We start from the raw sequence: 23,777 nt of genomic DNA on the forward strand, positions 1-23,777 counted from the left end.
AGTAAAGATACGCAAACGATGTAAAGATACACAATTGGAATAGTAAAGATACGCAAACGATGTAAAGATACTCAGTTTGAAAGAAACACACTCCCACACTTGCAAAACTCTCAAATTCAATAGAAACTCGCATCAGAAGCCTTACAGAAAGATACTCAAACGAGAAACGAAAAGATACTCAATTGGAATAGTAAAGATACGCAAATGATGTAAAGATACTCAGTTTGAAAGAAACACACTCCCACACTTGCAAAACTCTCAAATACAATAGAAACTCGCATCAGAAAGCCTTACAGAAAGATACTCAAACGAGAAATGAAAAGATACTCAATTGGAATAGTAAAGATACGCAAACGATGTAAAGATACACAATTGGAATAGTAAAGATACGCAAACGATGTAAAGATACACAATTGGAATAGTAAAGATACGCAAACGATGTAAAGATACACAATTGGAATAGTAAAGATACGCAAACGATGTAAAGATACTCAGTTTGAAAGAAACACACTCCCACACTTGCAAAACTCTCAAATTCAATAGAAACTCGCATCAGAAAGCCTTACAGAAAGATACTCAAACGAGAAATGAAAAGATACTCAATTGGAATAGTAAAGATACGCAAACGATGTAAAGATACACAATTGGAATAGTAAAGATACGCAAACGATGTAAAGATACACAATCGGAATAGTAAAGATACGGAAACGATGTAAAGATCCACAATTGGAATAGTAAAGATACGCAAACGATGTAAAGATACTCAGTTTGAAAGAAACACACTCCCACACTTGCAAAACTCTCAAATACAATAGAAACTCGCATCAGAAGCCTTACAGAAAGATACTCAAACGAGAAATGAAAAGATACACAATTGGAATAGTAACGATACGCAAACGATGTAAAGATACACAATTGGAATAGTAAACATACGCAAACGATGTAAAGATACTCAGTTTAAAAGAAACACACTCCCACACTTGCAAAACTCTCAAATTCAATAGAAACTCGCATCAGAAAGCCTTACAGAAAGATACTCAAACGAGAAAGGAAAAGATACACAGTTGGAATAGTAAAGATACGCAAACGATGTAAAGATACACAAATGGAATAGTAAAGATACGCAAACGATGTAAAGATACTCAGTTTGAAAGAAACACACTCCCACACTTGCAAAACTCTCAAATACAAAAGAAACTCGCATCAGAAGTCTTACAGAAAGATACTCAAACGAGAAATGAAAAGATACACAATTGGACTAGTAAAGATACGCAAACGATGTAAAGATACACAATTGGAATAGTAAACATACGCAAACGATGTAAAGATACTCAGTTTGAAAGAAACACACTCCCACACTTGCAAAACTCTCAAATACAATAGAAACTCGCATCAGAAGCCTTACAGAAAGATACTCAAACGAGAAATGAAAAGATACACAATTGGAATAGTAAAGATACGCAAACGATGTAAAGATACACAATTGGAATAGTAAAGATACGCAAACGATGTAAAGATACTCAGTTTGAAAGAAACACACTCCCACACTTGCAAAACTCTCAAATTCAAAAGAAACTCGCATCAGAAAGCCTTACAGAAAGATACTCAAACGAGAAATGAAAAAATTACTCAATTGGAATTGTAAAGATACGCAAACGATGTAAAGATACTCAGTTTGAAAGAAACACACTCCCACACTTGCAAAACTCTCAAATACAATAGAAACTCGCATCAGAAGCCTTACAGAAAGATACTCAAACGAGAAATGAAAAGATACACAATTGGAATAGTAAAGATACGCAAACGATGTAAAGATACACAATTGGAATAGTAAAGATACGCAAACGATGTAAAGATACTCAGTTTGAAAGAAACACACTCCCACACTTGCAAAACTCTCAAATTCAAAAGAAACTCGCATCAGAAAGCCTTACAGAAAGATACTCAAACGAGAAATGAAAAAATTACTCAATTGGAATTGTAAAGATACGCAAACGATGTAAAGATACTCAGTTTGAAAGAAACACACTGCCACACTTGCAAAACTCTCAAATACAATAGAAACTCGCATCTGAAGCCTTACAGAAAGATACTCAAACGAGAAATGAAAAGATACACAATTGGAATAGTAAAGATACGCAAACGATGTAAAGATACACAATTGGAATAGTAAACATACGCAAACGATGTAAAGATACTCAGTTTGAAAGAAACACACTCCCACACTTGCAAAACTCTCAAATTCAATAGAAACTCGCATCAGAAGCCTTACAGAAAGATACTCAAACGAGAAATGAAAAGATACTCAATTGGAATAGTAAAGATACGCAAACGATGTAAAGATACACAATTGGAATAGTAAAGATACGCAAACGATGTAAAGATACACAATTGGAATAGTAAAGATACGCAAACGATGTAAAGATACTCAGTTTGAAAGAAACACACTCCCACACTTGCAAAACTCTCAAATTCAATAGAAACTCGCATCAGAAGCCTTACAGAAAGATACTCAAACGAGAAACGAAAAGATACTCAATTGGAATAGTAAAGATACGCAAATGATGTAAAGATACTCAGTTTGAAAGAAACACACTCCCACACTTGCAAAATTCTCAAATACAATAGAAACTCGCATCAGAAAGCCTTACAGAAAGATACTCAAACGAGAAATGAAAAGATACTCAATTGGAATAGTAAAGATACGCAAACGATGTAAAGATACACAATTGGAATAGTAAAGATACGCAAACGATGTAAAGATACACAATTGGAATAGTAAAGATACGCAAACGATGTAAAGATACACAATTGGAATAGTAAAGATACGCAAACGATGTAAAGATACTCAGTTTGAAAGAAACACACTCCCACACTTGCAAAACTCTCAAATTCAATAGAAACTCGCATCAGAAAGCCTTACAGAAAGATACTCAAACGAGAAATGAAAAGATACTCAATTGGAATAGTAAAGATACGCAAACGATGTAAAGATACACAATTGGAATAGTAAAGATACGCAAACGATGTAAAGATACACAATCGGAATAGTAAAGATACGGAAACGATGTAAAGATCCACAATTGGAATAGTAAAGATACGCAAACGATGTAAAGATACTCAGTTTGAAAGAAACACACTCCCACACTTGCAAAACTCTCAAATACAATAGAAACTCGCATCAGAAGCCTTACAGAAAGATACTCAAACGAGAAATGAAAAGATACACAATTGGAATAGTAACGATACGCAAACGATGTAAAGATACACAATTGGAATAGTAAACATACGCAAACGATGTAAAGATACTCAGTTTAAAAGAAACACACTCCCACACTTGCAAAACTCTCAAATTCAATAGAAACTCGCATCAGAAAGCCTTACAGAAAGATACTCAAACGAGAAAGGAAAAGATACACAGTTGGAATAGTAAAGATACGCAAACGATGTAAAGATACACAAATGGAATAGTAAAGATACGCAAACGATGTAAAGATACTCAGTTTGAAAGAAACACACTCCCACACTTGCAAAACTCTCAAATTCAATAGAAACTCGCATCAGAAGCCTTACAGAAAGATACTCAAACGAGAAATGAAAAGATACACAATTGGACTAGTAAAGATACGCAAACGATGTAAAGATACACAATTGGAATAGTAAACATACGCAAAGGATGTAAAGATACTCAGTTTGAAAGAAACACACTCCCACACTTGCAAAACTCTCAAATTCAATAGAAACTCGCATCAGAAGCCTTACAGAAAGATACTCAAACGAGAAATGAAAAGATACACAATTGGACTAGTAAAGATACGCAAACGAGAAATGAAAAGATACACAATTGGAATAGTAAAGATACGCAAACGATGTAAAGATACACAATTGGAATAGTAAACATACGCAAACGATGTAAAGATACTCAGTTTGAAAGAAACACACTCCCACACTTGCAAAACTCTCAAATTCAATAGAAACTCGCATCAGAAAGCCTTACAGAAAGATACTCAAACGAGAAATGAAAAGATACACAGTTGGAATAGTAAAGATACGCAAACGATGTAAAGATACACAATTGGAATAGTAAAGATACGCAAACGATGTAAAGATACTCAGTTTGAAAGAAACACACTCCCACACTTGCAAAACACTCAAATACAATAGAAACTCGCATCAGAAGCCTTACAGAAAGATACTCAAACGAGAAATGAAAAGATACACAATTGGACTAGTAAAGATACGCAAACGATGTAAAGATACACAATTGGAATAGTAAAGATACGCAAACGATGTAAAGATACTCAGTTTGAAAGAAACACACTCCCACACTTGCAAAACTCTCAAATACAATAGAAACTCGCATCAGAAGCCTTACAGAAAGATACTCAAACGAGAAATGAAAAGATACACAATTGGAATAGTAACGATACGCAAACGATGTAAAGATACACAATTGGAATAGTAAACATACGCAAACGATGTAAAGATACTCAGTTTGAAAGAAACACACTCCCACACTTGCAAAACTCTCAAATACAATAGAAACTCGCATCAGAAGCCTTATAGAAAGATACTCAAACGAGAAATGAAAAGATACACAATTGGACTAGTAAAGATACGCAAACGATGTAAAGATACACAATTGGAATAGTAAACATACGCAAACGATGTAAAGATACTCAGTTTGAAAGAAACACACTCCCACACTTGCAAAACTCTCAAATTCAATAGAAACTCGCATCAGAAGCCTTACAGAAAGATACTCAAACGAGAAATGAAAAGATACAAAATTGGACTAGTAAAGATACGCAAACGATGCAAAGATACACAATTGGAATAGTAAACATACGCAAACGATGTAAAGATACTCAGTTTGAAAGAAACACACTCCAACACTTGCAAAACTCTCAAATACAATAGAAACTCGCATCAGAAGCCTTACAGAAAGATACTCAAACGAGAAAGGAAAAGATACACAGTTGGAATAGTAAAGATACGCAAACGATGTAAAGATACACAAATGGAATAGTAAAGATACGCAAACGATGTAAAGATACTCAGTTTGAAAGAAACACACTCCCACACTTGCAAAACTCTCAAATTCAATAGAAACTCGCATCAGAAGCCTTACAGAAAGATACTCAAACGAGAAATGAAAAGATACACAATTGGACTAGTAAAGATACGCAAACGATGTAAAGATACACAATTGGAATAGTAAACATACGCAAACGATGTAAAGATACTCAGTTTGAAAGAAACACACTCCCACACTTGCAAAACTCTCAAATACAATAGAAACTCGCATCAGAAGCCTTACAGAAAGATACTCAAACGAGAAATGAAAAGATACACAATTGGAATAGTAAAGATACGCAAACGATGTAAAGATACACAATTGGAATAGTAAAGATACGCAAACGATGTAAAGATACTCAGTTTGAAAGAAACACACTCCCACACTTGCAAAACTCTCAAATTCAAAAGAAACTCGCATCAGAAAGCCTTACAGAAAGATACTCAAACGAGAAATGAAAAAATTACTCAATTGGAATTGTAAAGATACGCAAACGATGTAAAGATACTCAGTTTGAAAGAAACACACTGCCACACTTGCAAAACTCTCAAATACAATAGAAACTCGCATCTGAAGCCTTACAGAAAGATACTCAAACGAGAAATGAAAAGATACACAATTGGAATAGTAAAGATACGCAAACGATGTAAAGATACACAATTGGAATAGTAAACATAGGCAAACGATGTAAAGATACTCAGTTTGAAAGAAACACACTCCCACACTTGCAAAACTCTCAAATTCAATAGAAACTCGCATCAGAAGCCTTACAGAAAGATACTCAAACGAGAAATGAAAAGATACTCAATTGGAATAGTAAAGATACGCAAACGATGTAAAGATACACAATTGGAATAGTAAAGATACGCAAACGATGTAAAGATACACAATTGGAATAGTAAAGATACGCAAACGATGTAAAGATACTCAGTTTGAAAGAAACACACTCCCACACTTGCAAAACTCTCAAATTCAATAGAAACTCGCATCAGAAGCCTTACAGAAAGATACTCAAACGAGAAACGAAAAGATACTCAATTGGAATAGTAAAGATACGCAAATGATGTAAAGATACTCAGTTTGAAAGAAACACACTCCCACACTTGCAAAATTCTCAAATACAATAGAAACTCGCATCAGAAAGCCTTACAGAAAGATACTCAAACGAGAAATGAAAAGATACTCAATTGGAATAGTAAAGATACGCAAACGATGTAAAGATACACAATTGGAATAGTAAAGATACGCAAACGATGTAAAGATACACAATTGGAATAGTAAAGATACGCAAACGATGTAAAGATACACAATTGGAATAGTAAAGATACGCAAACGATGTAAAGATACTCAGTTTGAAAGAAACACACTCCCACACTTGCAAAACTCTCAAATTCAATAGAAACTCGCATCAGAAAGCCTTACAGAAAGATACTCAAACGAGAAATGAAAAGATACTCAATTGGAATAGTAAAGATACGCAAACGATGTAAAGATACACAATTGGAATAGTAAAGATACGCAAACGATGTAAAGATACACAATCGGAATAGTAAAGATACGGAAACGATGTAAAGATCCACAATTGGAATAGTAAAGATACGCAAACGATGTAAAGATACTCAGTTTGAAAGAAACACACTCCCACACTTGCAAAACTCTCAAATACAATAGAAACTCGCATCAGAAGCCTTACAGAAAGATACTCAAACGAGAAATGAAAAGATACACAATTGGAATAGTAACGATACGCAAACGATGTAAAGATACACAATTGGAATAGTAAACATACGCAAACGATGTAAAGATACTCAGTTTAAAAGAAACACACTCCCACACTTGCAAAACTCTCAAATTCAATAGAAACTCGCATCAGAAAGCCTTACAGAAAGATACTCAAACGAGAAAGGAAAAGATACACAGTTGGAATAGTAAAGATACGCAAACGATGTAAAGATACACAAATGGAATAGTAAAGATACGCAAACGATGTAAAGATACTCAGTTTGAAAGAAACACACTCCCACACTTGCAAAACTCTCAAATTCAATAGAAACTCGCATCAGAAGCCTTACAGAAAGATACTCAAACGAGAAATGAAAAGATACACAATTGGACTAGTAAAGATACGCAAACGATGTAAAGATACACAATTGGAATAGTAAACATACGCAAACGATGTAAAGATACTCAGTTTGAAAGAAACACACTCCCACACTTGCAAAACTCTCAAATTCAATAGAAACTCGCATCAGAAGCCTTACAGAAAGATACTCAAACGAGAAATGAAAAGATACACAATTGGACTAGTAAAGATACGCAAACGAGAAATGAAAAGATACACAATTGGAATAGTAAAGATACGCAAACGATGTAAAGATACACAATTGGAATAGTAAACATACGCAAACGATGTAAAGATACTCAGTTTGAAAGAAACACACTCCCACACTTGCAAAACTCTCAAATTCAATAGAAACTCGCATCAGAAAGCCTTACAGAAAGATACTCAAACGAGAAATGAAAAGATACTCAATTGGAATAGTAAAGATACGCAAACGATGTAAAGATACACAATTGGAATAGTAAAGATACGCAAACGATGTAAAGATACACAATCGGAATAGTAAAGATACGGAAACGATGTAAAGATCCACAATTGGAATAGTAAAGATACGCAAACGATGTAAAGATACTCAGTTTGAAAGAAACACACTCCCACACTTGCAAAACTCTCAAATACAATAGAAACTCGCATCAGAAGCCTTACAGAAAGATACTCAAACGAGAAATGAAAAGATACACAATTGGAATAGTAACGATACGCAAACGATGTAAAGATACACAATTGGAATAGTAAACATACGCAAACGATGTAAAGATACTCAGTTTAAAAGAAACACACTCCCACACTTGCAAAACTCTCAAATTCAATAGAAACTCGCATCAGAAAGCCTTACAGAAAGATACTCAAACGAGAAAGGAAAAGATACACAGTTGGAATAGTAAAGATACGCAAACGATGTAAAGATACACAAATGGAATAGTAAAGATACGCAAACGATGTAAAGATACTCAGTTTGAAAGAAACACACTCCCACACTTGCAAAACTCTCAAATTCAATAGAAACTCGCATCAGAAGCCTTACAGAAAGATACTCAAACGAGAAATGAAAAGATACACAATTGGACTAGTAAAGATACGCAAACGATGTAAAGATACACAATTGGAATAGTAAACATACGCAAACGATGTAAAGATACTCAGTTTGAAAGAAACACACTCCCACACTTGCAAAACTCTCAAATTCAATAGAAACTCGCATCAGAAGCCTTACAGAAAGATACTCAAACGAGAAATGAAAAGATACACAATTGGACTAGTAAAGATACGCAAACGAGAAATGAAAAGATACACAATTGGAATAGTAAAGATACGCAAACGATGTAAAGATACACAATTGGAATAGTAAAGATACGCAAACGATGTAAAGATACTCAGTTTGAAAGAAACACACTCCCACACTTGCAAAACTCTCAAATTCAATAGAAACTCGCATCAGAAAGCCTTACAGAAAGATACTCAAACGAGAAATGAAAAGATACACAGTTGGAATAGTAAAGATACGCAAACGATGTAAAGATACACAATTGGAATAGTAAAGATACGCAAACGATGTAAAGATACTCAGTTTGAAAGAAACACACTCCCACACTTGCAAAACACTCAAATACAATAGAAACTCGCATCAGAAGCCTTACAGAAAGATACTCAAACGAGAAATGAAAAGATACACAATTGGACTAGTAAAGATACGCAAACGATGTAAAGATACACAATTGGAATAGTAAAGATACGCAAACGATGTAAAGATACTCAGTTTGAAAGAAACACACTCCCACACTTGCAAAACTCTCAAATACAATAGAAACTCGCATCAGAAGCCTTACAGAAAGATACTCAAACGAGAAATGAAAAGATACACAATTGGAATAGTAACGATACGCAAACGATGTAAAGATACACAATTGGAATAGTAAACATACGCAAACGATGTAAAGATACTCAGTTTGAAAGAAACACACTCCCACACTTGCAAAACTCTCAAATACAATAGAAACTCGCATCAGAAGTCTTATAGAAAGATACTCAAACGAGAAATGAAAAGATACACAATTGGACTAGTAAAGATACGCAAACGATGTAAAGATACACAATTGGAATAGTAAACATACGCAAACGATGTAAAGATACTCAGTTTGAAAGAAACACACTCCCACACTTGCAAAACTCTCAAATTCAATAGAAACTCGCATCAGAAGCCTTACAGAAAGATACTCAAACGAGAAATGAAAAGATACAAAATTGGACTAGTAAAGATACGCAAACGATGCAAAGATACACAATTGGAATAGTAAACATACGCAAACGATGTAAAGATACTCAGTTTGAAAGAAACACACTCCCACACTTGCAAAACTCTCAAATACAATAGAAACTCGCATCAGAAGCCTTACAGAAAGATACTCAAACGAGAAAGGAAAAGATACACAGTTGGAATAGTAAAGATACGCAAACGATGTAAAGATACACAAATGGAATAGTAAAGATACGCAAACGATGTAAAGATACTCAGTTTGAAAGAAACACACTCCCACACTTGCAAAACTCTCAAATTCAATAGAAACTCGCATCAGAAGCCTTACAGAAAGATACTCAAACGAGAAATGAAAAGATACACAATTGGACTAGTAAAGATACGCAAACGATGTAAAGATACACAATTAGAATAGTAAACATACGCAAACGATGTAAAGATACTCAGTTTGAAAGAAACACACTCCCACACTTGCAAAACTCTCAAATACAATAGAAACTCGCATCAGAAGCCTTACAGAAAGATACTCAAACGAGAAATGAAAAGATACACAATTGGAATAGTAAAGATACGCAAACGATGTAAAGATACACAATTGGAATAGTAAAGATACGCAAACGATGTAAAGATACTCAGTTTGAAAGAAACACACTCCCACACTTGCAAAACTCTCAAATTCAAAAGAAACTCGCATCAGAAAGCCTTACAGAAAGATACTCAAACGAGAAATGAAAAAATTACTCAATTGGAATTGTAAAGATACGCAAACGATGTAAAGATACTCAGTTTGAAAGAAACACACTGCCACACTTGCAAAACTCTCAAATACAATAGAAACTCGCATCTGAAGCCTTACAGAAAGATACTCAAACGAGAAATGAAAAGATACACAATTGGAATAGTAAAGATACGCAAACGATGTAAAGATACACAATTGGAATAGTAAACATACGCAAACGATGTAAAGATACTCAGTTTGAAAGAAACACACTCCCACACTTGCAAAACTCTCAAATTCAATAGAAACTCGCATCAGAAGCCTTACAGAAAGATACTCAAACGAGAAATGAAAAGATACTCAATTGGAATAGTAAAGATACGCAAACGATGTAAAGATACACAATTGGAATAGTAAAGATACGCAAACGATGTAAAGATACACAATTGGAATAGTAAAGATACGCAAACGATGTAAAGATACTCAGTTTGAAAGAAACACACTCCCACACTTGCAAAACTCTCAAATTCAATAGAAACTCGCATCAGAAGCCTTACAGAAAGATACTCAAACGAGAAACGAAAAGATACTCAATTGGAATAGTAAAGATACGCAAATGATGTAAAGATACTCAGTTTGAAAGAAACACACTCCCACACTTGCAAAATTCTCAAATACAATAGAAACTCGCATCAGAAAGCCTTACAGAAAGATACTCAAACGAGAAATGAAAAGATACTCAATTGGAATAGTAAAGATACGCAAACGATGTAAAGATACACAATTGGAATAGTAAAGATACGCAAACGATGTAAAGATACTCAGTTTGAAAGAAACACACTCCCACACTTGCAAAACTCTCAAATTCAAAAGAAACTCGCATCAGAAAGCCTTACAGAAAGATACTCAAACGAGAAATGAAAAAATTACTCAATTGGAATTGTAAAGATACGCAAACGATGTAAAGATACTCAGTTTGAAAGAAACACACTGCCACACTTGCAAAACTCTCAAATACAATAGAAACTCGCATCTGAAGCCTTACAGAAAGATACTCAAACGAGAAATGAAAAGATACACAATTGGAATAGTAAAGATACGCAAACGATGTAAAGATACACAATTGGAATAGTAAACATACGCAAACGATGTAAAGATACTCAGTTTGAAAGAAACACACTCCCACACTTGCAAAACTCTCAAATTCAATAGAAACTCGCATCAGAAGCCTTACAGAAAGATACTCAAACGAGAAATGAAAAGATACTCAATTGGAATAGTAAAGATACGCAAACGATGTAAAGATACACAATTGGAATAGTAAAGATACGCAAACGATGTAAAGATACACAATTGGAATAGTAAAGATACGCAAACGATGTAAAGATACTCAGTTTGAAAGAAACACACTCCCACACTTGCAAAACTCTCAAATTCAATAGAAACTCGCATCAGAAGCCTTACAGAAAGATACTCAAACGAGAAACGAAAAGATACTCAATTGGAATAGTAAAGATACGCAAATGATGTAAAGATACTCAGTTTGAAAGAAACACACTCCCACACTTGCAAAATTCTCAAATACAATAGAAACTCGCATCAGAAAGCCTTACAGAAAGATACTCAAACGAGAAATGAAAAGATACTCAATTGGAATAGTAAAGATACGCAAACGATGTAAAGATACACAATTGGAATAGTAAAGATACGCAAACGATGTAAAGATACACAATTGGAATAGTAAAGATACGCAAACGATGTAAAGATACACAATTGGAATAGTAAAGATACGCAAACGATGTAAAGATACTCAGTTTGAAAGAAACACACTCCCACACTTGCAAAACTCTCAAATTCAATAGAAACTCGCATCAGAAAGCCTTACAGAAAGATACTCAAACGAGAAATGAAAAGATACTCAATTGGAATAGTAAAGATACGCAAACGATGTAAAGATACACAATTGGAATAGTAAAGATACGCAAACGATGTAAAGATACACAATCGGAATAGTAAAGATACGGAAACGATGTAAAGATCCACAATTGGAATAGTAAAGATACGCAAACGATGTAAAGATACTCAGTTTGAAAGAAACACACTCCCACACTTGCAAAACTCTCAAATACAATAGAAACTCGCATCAGAAGCCTTACAGAAAGATACTCAAACGAGAAATGAAAAGATACACAATTGGAATAGTAACGATACGCAAACGATGTAAAGATACACAATTGGAATAGTAAACATACGCAAACGATGTAAAGATACTCAGTTTAAAAGAAACACACTCCCACACTTGCAAAACTCTCAAATTCAATAGAAACTCGCATCAGAAAGCCTTACAGAAAGATACTCAAACGAGAAAGGAAAAGATACACAGTTGGAATAGTAAAGATACGCAAACGATGTAAAGATACACAAATGGAATAGTAAAGATACGCAAACGATGTAAAGATACTCAGTTTGAAAGAAACACACTCCCACACTTGCAAAACTCTCAAATTCAATAGAAACTCGCATCAGAAGCCTTACAGAAAGATACTCAAACGAGAAATGAAAAGATACACAATTGGACTAGTAAAGATACGCAAACGATGTAAAGATACACAATTGGAATAGTAAACATACGCAAACGATGTAAAGATACTCAGTTTGAAAGAAACACACTCCCACACTTGCAAAACTCTCAAATTCAATAGAAACTCGCATCAGAAGCCTTACAGAAAGATACTCAAACGAGAAATGAAAAGATACACAATTGGACTAGTAAAGATACGCAAACGAGAAATGAAAAGATACACAATTGGAATAGTAAAGATACGCAAACGATGTAAAGATACACAATTGGAATAGTAAACATACGCAAACGATGTAAAGATACTCAGTTTGAAAGAAACACACTCCCACACTTGCAAAACTCTCAAATTCAATAGAAACTCGCATCAGAAAGCCTTACAGAAAGATACTCAAACGAGAAATGAAAAGATACACAGTTGGAATAGTAAAGATACGCAAACGATGTAAAGATACACAATTGGAATAGTAAAGATACGCAAACGATGTAAAGATACTCAGTTTGAAAGAAACACACTCCCACACTTGCAAAACACTCAAATACAATAGAAACTCGCATCAGAAGCCTTACAGAAAGATACTCAAACGAGAAATGAAAAAATACACAATTGGACTAGTAAAGATACGCAAACGATGTAAAGATACACAATTGGAATAGTAAAGATACGCAAACGATGTAAAGATACTCAGTTTGAAAGAAACACACTCCCACACTTGCAAAACTCTCAAATACAATAGAAACTCGCATCAGAAGCCTTACAGAAAGATACTCAAACGAGAAATGAAAAGATACACAATTGGAATAGTAACGATACGCAAACGATGTAAAGATACACAATTGGAATAGTAAACATACGCAAACGATGTAAAGATACTCAGTTTGAAAGAAACACACTCCCACACTTGCAAAACTCTCAAATACAATAGAAACTCGCATCAGAAGCCTTATAGAAAGATACTCAAACGAGAAATGAAAAGATACACAATTGGACTAGTAAAGATACGCAAACGATGTAAAGATACACAATTGGAATAGTAAACATACGCAAACGATGTAAAGATACTCAGTTTGAAAGAAACACACTCCCACACTTGCAAAACTCTCAAATTCAATAGAAACTCGCATCAGAAGCCTTACAGAAAGATACTCAAACGAGAAATGAAAAGATACAAAATTGGACTAGTAAAGATACGCAAACGATGCAAAGATACACAATTGGAATAGTAAACATACGCAAACGATGTAAAGATACTCAGTTTGAAAGAAACACACTCCCACACTTGCAAAACTCTCAAATACAATAGAAACTCGCATCAGAAGCCTTACAGAAAGATACTCAAACGAGAAAGGAAAAGATACACAGTTGGAATAGTAAAGATACGCAAACGATGTAAAGATACACAAATGGAATAGTAAAGATACGCAAACGATGTAAAGATACTCAGTTTGAAAGAAACACACTCCCACACTTGCAAAACTCTCAAATTCAATAGAAACTCGCATCAGAAGCCTTACAGAAAGATACTCAAACGAGAAATGAAAAGATACAAAATTGGACTAGTAAAGATACGCAAACGATGCAAAGATACACAATTGGAATAGTAAACATACGCAAACGATGTAAAGATACTCAGTTTGAAAGAAACACACTCCCACACTTGCAAAACTCTCAAATTCAATAGAAACTCGCATCAGAAGCCTTACAGAAAGATACTCAAACGAGAAATGAAAAGATACTCAATTGGAATAGTAAAGATACGCAAACGATGTAAAGATAAACAATTGGAATAGTAAACATACGCAAACGATGTAAAGATACTCAGTTTGAAAGAAACACACTCCCACACTTGCAAAACTCTCAAATTCAATAGAAACTCGCATCAGAAGCCTTACAGAAAGATACTCAAACGAGAAATGAAAAGATACTCAATTGGAATAGTAAAGATACGCAAACGAGAAATGAAAAGATACACAATTGGAATAGTAAAGATACGCAAACGATGTAAAGATACTCAGTTTGAAAGAAACACACTCCCACACTTGCAAAACTCTCAAATTCAATAGAAACTCGCATCAGAAGCCTTACAGAAAGATACTCAAACGAGAAATGAAAAGATACACAATTGGACTAGTAAAGATACGCAAACGAGAAATGAAAAGATACACAATTGGAATAGTAAAGATACGCAAACGATGTAAAGATACTCAGTTTGAAAGAAACACACTCCCACACTTGCAAAACTCTCAAATTCAATAGAAACTCGCATCAGAAGCCTTACAGAAAGATACTCAAACGAGAAATGAAAAGATACAAAATTGGACTAGTAAAGATACGCAAACGATGCAAAGATACACAATTGGAATAGTAAACATACGCAAACGATGTAAAGATACACAATCGGAATAGTAAAGATACGGAAACGATGTAAAGATACACAATTGGAATAGTAAAGATACGCAAACGATGTAAAGATACTCAGTTTGAAAGAAACACACTCCCACACTTGCAAAACTCTCAAATACAATAGAAACTCGCATCAGAAGCCTTATAGAAAGATACTCAAACGAGAAATGAAAAGATACACAATTGGACTAGTAAAGATACGCAAACGATGTAAAGATACACAATTGGAATAGTAAACATACGCAAACGATGTAAAGATACTCAGTTTGAAAGAAACACACTCCCACACTTGCAAAACTCTCAAATTCAATAGAAACTCGCATCAGAAGCCTTACAGAAAGATACTCAAACGAGAAATGAAAAGATACAAAATTGGACTAGTAAAGATACGCAAACGATGCAAAGATACACAATTGGAATAGTAAACATACGCAAACGATGTAAAGATACTCAGTTTGAAAGAAACACACTCCCACACTTGCAAAACTCTCAAATTCAATAGAAACTCGCATCAGAAGCCTTACAGAAAGATACTCAAACGAGAAATGAAAAGATACTCAATTGGAATAGTAAAGATACGCAAACGATGTAAAGATACACAATTGGAATAGTAAACATACGCAAACGATGTAAAGATACTCAGTTTGAAAGAAACACACTCCCACACTTGCAAAACACTCAAATACAATAGAAACTCGCATCAGAAGCCTTACAGAAAGATACTCAAACGAGAAATGAAAAGATACACAATTGGACTAGTAAAGATACGCAAACGATGTAAAGATACACAATTGGAATAGTAAAGATACGCAAACGATGTAAAGATACTCAGTTTGAAAGAAACACACTCCCACACTTGCAAAACTCTCAAATACAATAGAAACTCGCATCAGAAGCCTTACAGAAAGATACTCAAATGAGAAATGAAAAGATACACAATTGGAATAGTAACGATACGCAAACGATGTAAAGATACACAATTGGAATAGTAAACATACGCAAACGATGTAAAGATACTCAGTTTGAAAGAAACACACTCCCACACTTGCAAAACTCTCAAATTCAATAGAAACTCGCATCAGAAGCCTTACAGAAAGATACTCAAACGAGAAATGAAAAGATACTCAATTGGAATAGTAAAGATACGCAAACGATGTAAAGATACACAATTGGAATAGTAAAGATACGCAAACGATGTAAAGATACACAATCGGAATAGTAAAGATACGGAAACGATGTAAAGATACACAATTGGAATAGTAAAGATACGCAAACGATGTAAAGATACTCAGTTTGAAAGAAACACACTCCCACACTTGCAAAACTCTCAAATACAATAGAAACTCGCATCAGAAGCCTTACAGAAAGATACTCAAACGAGAAATGAAAAGATACACAATTGGAATAGTAACGATACGCAAACGATGTAAAGATACACAATTGGAATAGTAAACATACGCAAACGATGTAAAGATACTCAGTTTAAAAGAAACACACTCCCACACTTGCAAAACTCTCAAATTCAATAGAAACTCGCATCAGAAAGCCTTACAGAAAGATACTCAAACGAGAAAGGAAAAGATACACAGTTGGAATAGTAAAGATACGCAAACGATGTAAAGATACACAAATGGAATAGTAAAGATACGCAAACGATGTAAAGATACTCAGTTTGAAAGAAACACACTCCCACACTTGCAAAACTCTCAAATACAAAAGAAACTCGCATCAGAAGCCTTACAGAAAGATACTCAAACGAGAAATGAAAAGATACACAATTGGACTAGTAAAGATACGCAAACGATGTAAAGATACACAATTGGAATAGTAAACATACGCAAACGATGTAAAGATACTCAGTTTGAAAGAAACACACTCCCACACTTGCAAAACTCTCAAATTCAATAGAAACTCGCATCAGAAGCCTTACAGAAAGATACTCAAACGAGAAATGAAAAGATACACAATTGGACTAGTAAAGATACGCAAACGAGAAATGAAAAGATACACAATTGGAATAGTAAAGATACGCAAACGATGTAAAGATACACAATTGGAATTGTAAACATACGCAAACGATGTAAAGATACTCAGTTTGAAAGAAACACACTCCCACACTTGCAAAACTCTCAAATTCAATAGAAACTCGCATCAGAAAGCCTTACAGAAAGATACTCAAACGAGAAATGAAAAGATACACAGTTGGAATAGTAAAGATACGCAAACGATGTAAAGATACACAATTGGAATAGTAAAGATACGCAAACGATGTAAAGATACTCAGTTTGAAAGAAACACACTCCCACACTTGCAAAACACTCAAATACAATAGAAACTCGCATCAGAAGCCTTACAGAAAGATACTCAAACGAGAAATGAAAAGATACACAATTGGACTAGTAAAGATACGCAAACGATGTAAAGATACACAATTGGAATAGTAAAGATACGCAAACGATGTAAAGATACTCAGTTTGAAAGAAACACACTCCCACACTTGCAAAACTCTCAAATACAATAGAAACTCGCATCAGAAGCCTTACAGAAAGATACTCAAACGAGAAATGAAAAGATACACAATTGGAATAGTAACGATACGCAAACGATGTAAAGATACACAATTGGAATAGTAAACATACGCAAACGATGTAAAGATACTCAGTTTGAAAGAAACACACTCCCACACTTGCAAAACTCTCAAATACAATAGAAACTCGCATCAGAAGCCTTACAGAAAGATACTCAAACGAGAAATGAAAAGATACACAATTGGACTAGTAAAGATACGCAAACGATGTAAAGATACACAATTGGAATAGTAAACATACGCAAACGATGTAAAGATACTCAGTTTGAAAGAAACACACTCCCACACTTGCAAAACTCTCAAATACAAAAGAAACTCGCATCAGAAGCCTTACAGAAAGATACTCAAACGAGAAATGAAAAGATACACAATTGGAATAGTAACGATACGCAAACGATGTAAAGATACACAATTGGAATAGTAAACATACGCAAACGATGTAAAGATACTCAGTTTAAAAGAAACACACTCCCACACTTGCAAAACTCTCAAATTCAATAGAAACTCGCATCAGAAAGCCTTACAGAAAGATACTCAAACGAGAAAGGAAAAGATACACAGTTGGAATAGTAAAGATACGCAAACGATGTAAAGATACACAAATGGAATAGTAAAGATACGCAAACGATGTAAAGATACTCAGTTTGAAAGAAACACACTCCCACACTTGCAAAACTCTCAAATACAAAAGAAACTCGCATCAGAAGCCTTACAGAAAGATACTCAAACGAGAAATGAAAAGATACACAATTGGACTAGTAAAGATACGCAAACGATGTAAAGATACACAATTGGAATAGTAAACATACGCAAACGATGTAAAGATACTCAGTTTGAAAGAAACACACTCCCACACTTGCAAAACTCTCAAATTCAATAGAAACTCGCATCAGAAGCCTTACAGAAAGATACTCAAACGAGAAATGAAAAGATACACAATTGGACTAGTAAAGATACGCAAACGAGAAATGAAAAGATACACAATTGGAATAGTAAAGATACGCAAACGATGTAAAGATACACAATTGGAATTGTAAACATACGCAAACGATGTAAAGATACTCAGTTTGAAAGAAACACACTCCCACACTTGCAAAACTCTCAAATTCAATAGAAACTCGCATCAGAAAGCCTTACAGAAAGATACTCAAACGAGAAATGAAAAGATACACAGTTGGAATAGTAAAGATACGCAAACGATGTAAAGATACACAATTGGAATAGTAAAGATACGCAAACGATGTAAAGATAATCAGTTTGAAAAAAAAACACTCCCACACTTGCAAAACACTCAAATACAATAGAAACTCGCATCAGAAGCCTTACAGAAAGATACTCAAACGAGAAATGAAAAGATACACAATTGGACTAGTAAAGATACGCAAACGATGTAAAGATACACAATTGGAATAGTAAAGATACGCAAACGATGTAAAGATACTCAGTTTGAAAGAAACACACTCCCACACTTGCAAAACTCTCAAATACAATAGAAACTCGCATCAGAAGCCTTACAGAAAGATACTCAAACGAGAAATGAAAAGATACACAATTGGAATAGTAACGATACGCAAACGATGTAAAGATACACAATTGGAATAGTAAACATACGCAAACGATGTAAAGATACTCAGTTTGAAAGAAACACACTCCCACACTTGCAAAACTCTCAAATACAATAGAAACTCGCATCAGAAGCCTTACAGAAAGATACTCAAACGAGAAATGAAAAGATACACAATTGGACTAGTAAAGATACGCAAACGATGTAAAGATACACAATCGGAATAGTAAACATACGCAAACGATGTAAAGATACTCAGTTTGAAAGAAACACACTCCCACACTTGCAAAACTCTCAAATACAAAAGAAACTCGCATCAGAAGCCTTACAGAAAGATACTCAAACGAGAAATGAAAAGATACACAATTGGAATAGTAACGATACGCAAACGATGTAAAGATACACAATTGGAATAGTAAACATACGCAAACGATGTAAAGATACTCAGTTTAAAAGAAACACACTCCCACACTTGCAAAACTCTCAAATTCAATAGAAACTCGCATCAGAAAGCCTTACAGAAAGATACTCAAACGAGAAAGGAAAAGATACACAGTTGGAATAGTAAAGATACGCAAACGATGTAAAGATACACAAATGGAATAGTAAAGATACGCAAACGATGTAAAGATACTCAGTTTGAAAGAAACACACTCCCACACTTGCAAAACTCTCAAATACAAAAGAAACTCGCATCAGAAGCCTTACAGAAAGATACTCAAACGAGAAATGAAAAGATACACAATTGGACTAGTAAAGATACGCAAACGATGTAAAGATACACAATTGGAATAGTAAACATACGCAAACGATGTAAAGATACTCAGTTTGAAAGAAACACACTCCCACACTTGCAAAACTCTCAAATTCAATAGAAACTCGCATCAGAAGCCTTACAGAAAGATACTCAAACGAGAAATGAAAAGATACACAATTGGACTAGTAAAGATACGCAAACGAGAAATGAAAAGATACACAATTGGAATAGTAAAGATACGCAAACGATGTAAAGATACACAATTGGAATAGTAAACATACGCAAACGATGTAAAGATACTCAGTTTGAAAGAAACACACTCCCACACTTGCAAAACTCTCAAATTCAATAGAAACTCGCATCAGAAAGCCTTACAGAAAGATACTCAAACGAGAAATGAAAAGATACACAGTTGGAATAGTAAAGATACGCAAACGATGTAAAGATACACAATTGGAATAGTAAAGATACGCAAACGATGTAAAGATACTCAGTTTGAAAGAAACACACTCCCACACTTGCAAAACACTCAAATACAATAGAAACTCGCATCAGAAGCCTTACAGAAAGATACTCAAACGAGAAATGAAAAGATACACAATTGGACTAGTAAAGATACGCAAACGATGTAAAGATACACAATTGGAATAGTAAACATACGCAAACGATGTAAAGATACTCAGTTTGAAAGAAACACACTCCCACACTTGCAAAACTCTCAAATACAATAGAAACTCGCATCAGAAGCCTTATAGAAAGATACTCAAACGAGAAATGAAAAGATACACAATTGGACTAGTAAAGATACGCAAACGATGTAAAGATACTCAGTTTGAAAGAAACACACTCCCACACTTGCAAAACTCTCAAATACAATAGAAACTCGCATCAGAAGCCTTACAGAAAGATACTCAAACGAGAAATGAAAAGATACACAATTGGAATAGTAACGATACGCAAACGATGTAAAGATACACAATTGGAATAGTAAACATACGCAAACGATGTAAAGATACTCAGTTTGAAAGAAACACACTCCCACACTTGCAAAACTCTCAAATTCAATAGAAACTCGCATCAGAAGCCTTACAGAAAGATACTCAAACGAGAAATGAAAAGATACTCAATTGGAATAGTAAAGATACGCAAACGATGTAAAGATACACAATTGGAATAGTAAAGATACGCAAACGATGTAAAGATACACAATTGGAATAGTAAAGATACGCAAACGATGTAAAGATACTCAGTTTGAAAGAAACACACTCCCACACTTGCAAAACTCTCAAATTCAATAGAAACTCGCATCAGAAGCCTTACAGAAAGATACTTAAACGAGAAACGAAAAGATACTCAATTGGAATAGTAAAGATACGCAAATGATGTAAAGATACTCAGTTTGAAAGAAACACACTCCCACACTTGCAAAACTCTCAAATACAATAGAAACTCGCATCAGAAAGCCTTACAGAAAGATACTCAAACGAGAAATGAAAAGATACTCAATTGGAATAGTAAAGATACGCAAACGATGTAAAGATACACAATTGGAATAGTAAACATACGCAAACGATGTAAAGATACTCAGTTTGAAAGAAACACACTCCCACACTTGCAAAACTCTCAAATTCAATAGAAACTCGCATCAGAAGCCTTACAGAAAGATACTCAAACGAGAAATGAAAAGATACACAATTGGAATAGTAAAGATACGCAAACGATGTAAAGATACTCAGTTTGAAAGAAACACACTCCCACACTTGCAAAACTCTCAAATACAATAGAAACTCGCATCAGAAAGCCTTACAGAAAGATACTCAAACGAGAAATGAAAAGATACACAATTGGAATAGTAAAGATACGCAAACGATGTAAAGATACACAATTGGAATAGTAAAGATACGCAAACGATGTAAAGATACTCAGTTTGAAAGAAACACACTCCCACACTTGCAAAACTCTCAAATTCAATAGAAACTCGCATCAGAAGCCTTACAGAAAGATACTCAAACGAGAAATGAAAAGATACTCAATTGGAATAGTAAAGATACGCAAACGATGTAAAGATACACAATTGGAATAGTAAAGATACGCAAACGATGTAAAGATACACAATTGGAATAGTAAAGATACGCAAACGATGTAAAGATACTCAGTTTGAAAGAAACACACTCCCACACTTGCAAAACTCTCAAATTCAATAGAAACTCGCATCAGAAGCCTTACAGAAAGATACTCAAACGAGAAACGAAAAGATACTCAATTGGAATAGTAAAGATACGCAAATGATGTAAAGATACTCAGTTTGAAAGAAACACACTCCCACACTTGCAAAACTCTCAAATACAATAGAAACTCGCATCAGAAAGCCTTACAGAAAGATACTCAAACGAGAAATGAAAAGATACACAATTGGAATAGTAAAGATACGCAAACGATGTAAAGATACACAATTGGAATAGTAAAGATACGCAAACGATGTAAAGATACTCAGTTTGAAAGAAACACACTCCCACACTTGCAAAACTCTCAAATTCAAAAGAAACTCGCATCAGAAAGCCTTACAGAAAGATACTCAAACGAGAAATGAAAAAATTACTCAATTGGAATTGTAAAGATACGCAAACGATCTAAAGATACTAAGTTTGAAAGAAACACACTCCCACACTTGCAAAACTCTCAAATACAATAGAAACTCGCATCTGAAGCCTTACAGAAAGATACTCAAACGAGAAATGAAAAGATACACAATTGGAATAGTAAAGATACGCAAACGATGTAAAGATACACAATTGGAATAGTAAACATACGCAAACGATGTAAAGATACTCAGTTTGAAAGAAACACACTCCCACACTTGCAAAACTCTCAAATTCAATAGAAACTCGCATCAGAAGCCTTACAGAAAGATACTCAAACGAGAAATGAAAAGATACTCAATTGGAATAGTAAAGATACGCAAACGATGTAAAGATACACAATTGGAATAGTAAAGATACGCAAACGATGTAAAGATACACAATTGGAATAGTAAAGATACGCAAACGATGTAAAGATACTCAGTTTGAAAGAAACACACTCCCACACTTGCAAAACTCTCAAATTCAATAGAAACTCGCATCAGAAGCCTTACAGAAAGATACTCAAACGAGAAATGAAAAGATACTCAATTGGAATAGTAAAGATACGCAAACGATGTAAAGATACACAATTGGAATAGTAAAGATACGCAAACGATGTAAAGATACACAATTGGAATAGTAAAGATACGCAAACGATGTAAAGATACTCAGTTTGAAAGAAACACACTCCCACACTTGCAAAACTCTCAAATTCAATAGAAACTCGCATCAGAAAGCCTTACAGAAAGATACTCAAACGAGAAATGAAAAGATACTCAATTGGAATAGTAAAGATACGCAAACGATGTAAAGATACACAATTGGAATAGTAAAGATACGCAAACGATGTAAAGATACACAATCGGAATAGTAAAGATACGGAAACGATGTAAAGATCCACAATTGGAATAGTAAAGATACGCAAACGATGTAAAGATACTCAGTTTGAAAGAAACACACTCCCACACTTGCAAAACTCTCAAATACAATAGAAACTCGCATCAGAAGCCTTACAGAAAGATACTCAAACGAGAAATGAAAAGATACACAATTGGAATAGTAACGATACGCAAACGATGTAAAGATACACAATTG

This window comes from Argentina anserina, unplaced genomic scaffold, assembly GCF_933775445.1.
Source record: "Argentina anserina unplaced genomic scaffold, drPotAnse1.1, whole genome shotgun sequence".
Lineage (NCBI taxonomy): Eukaryota > Viridiplantae > Streptophyta > Magnoliopsida > Rosales > Rosaceae > Argentina > Argentina anserina.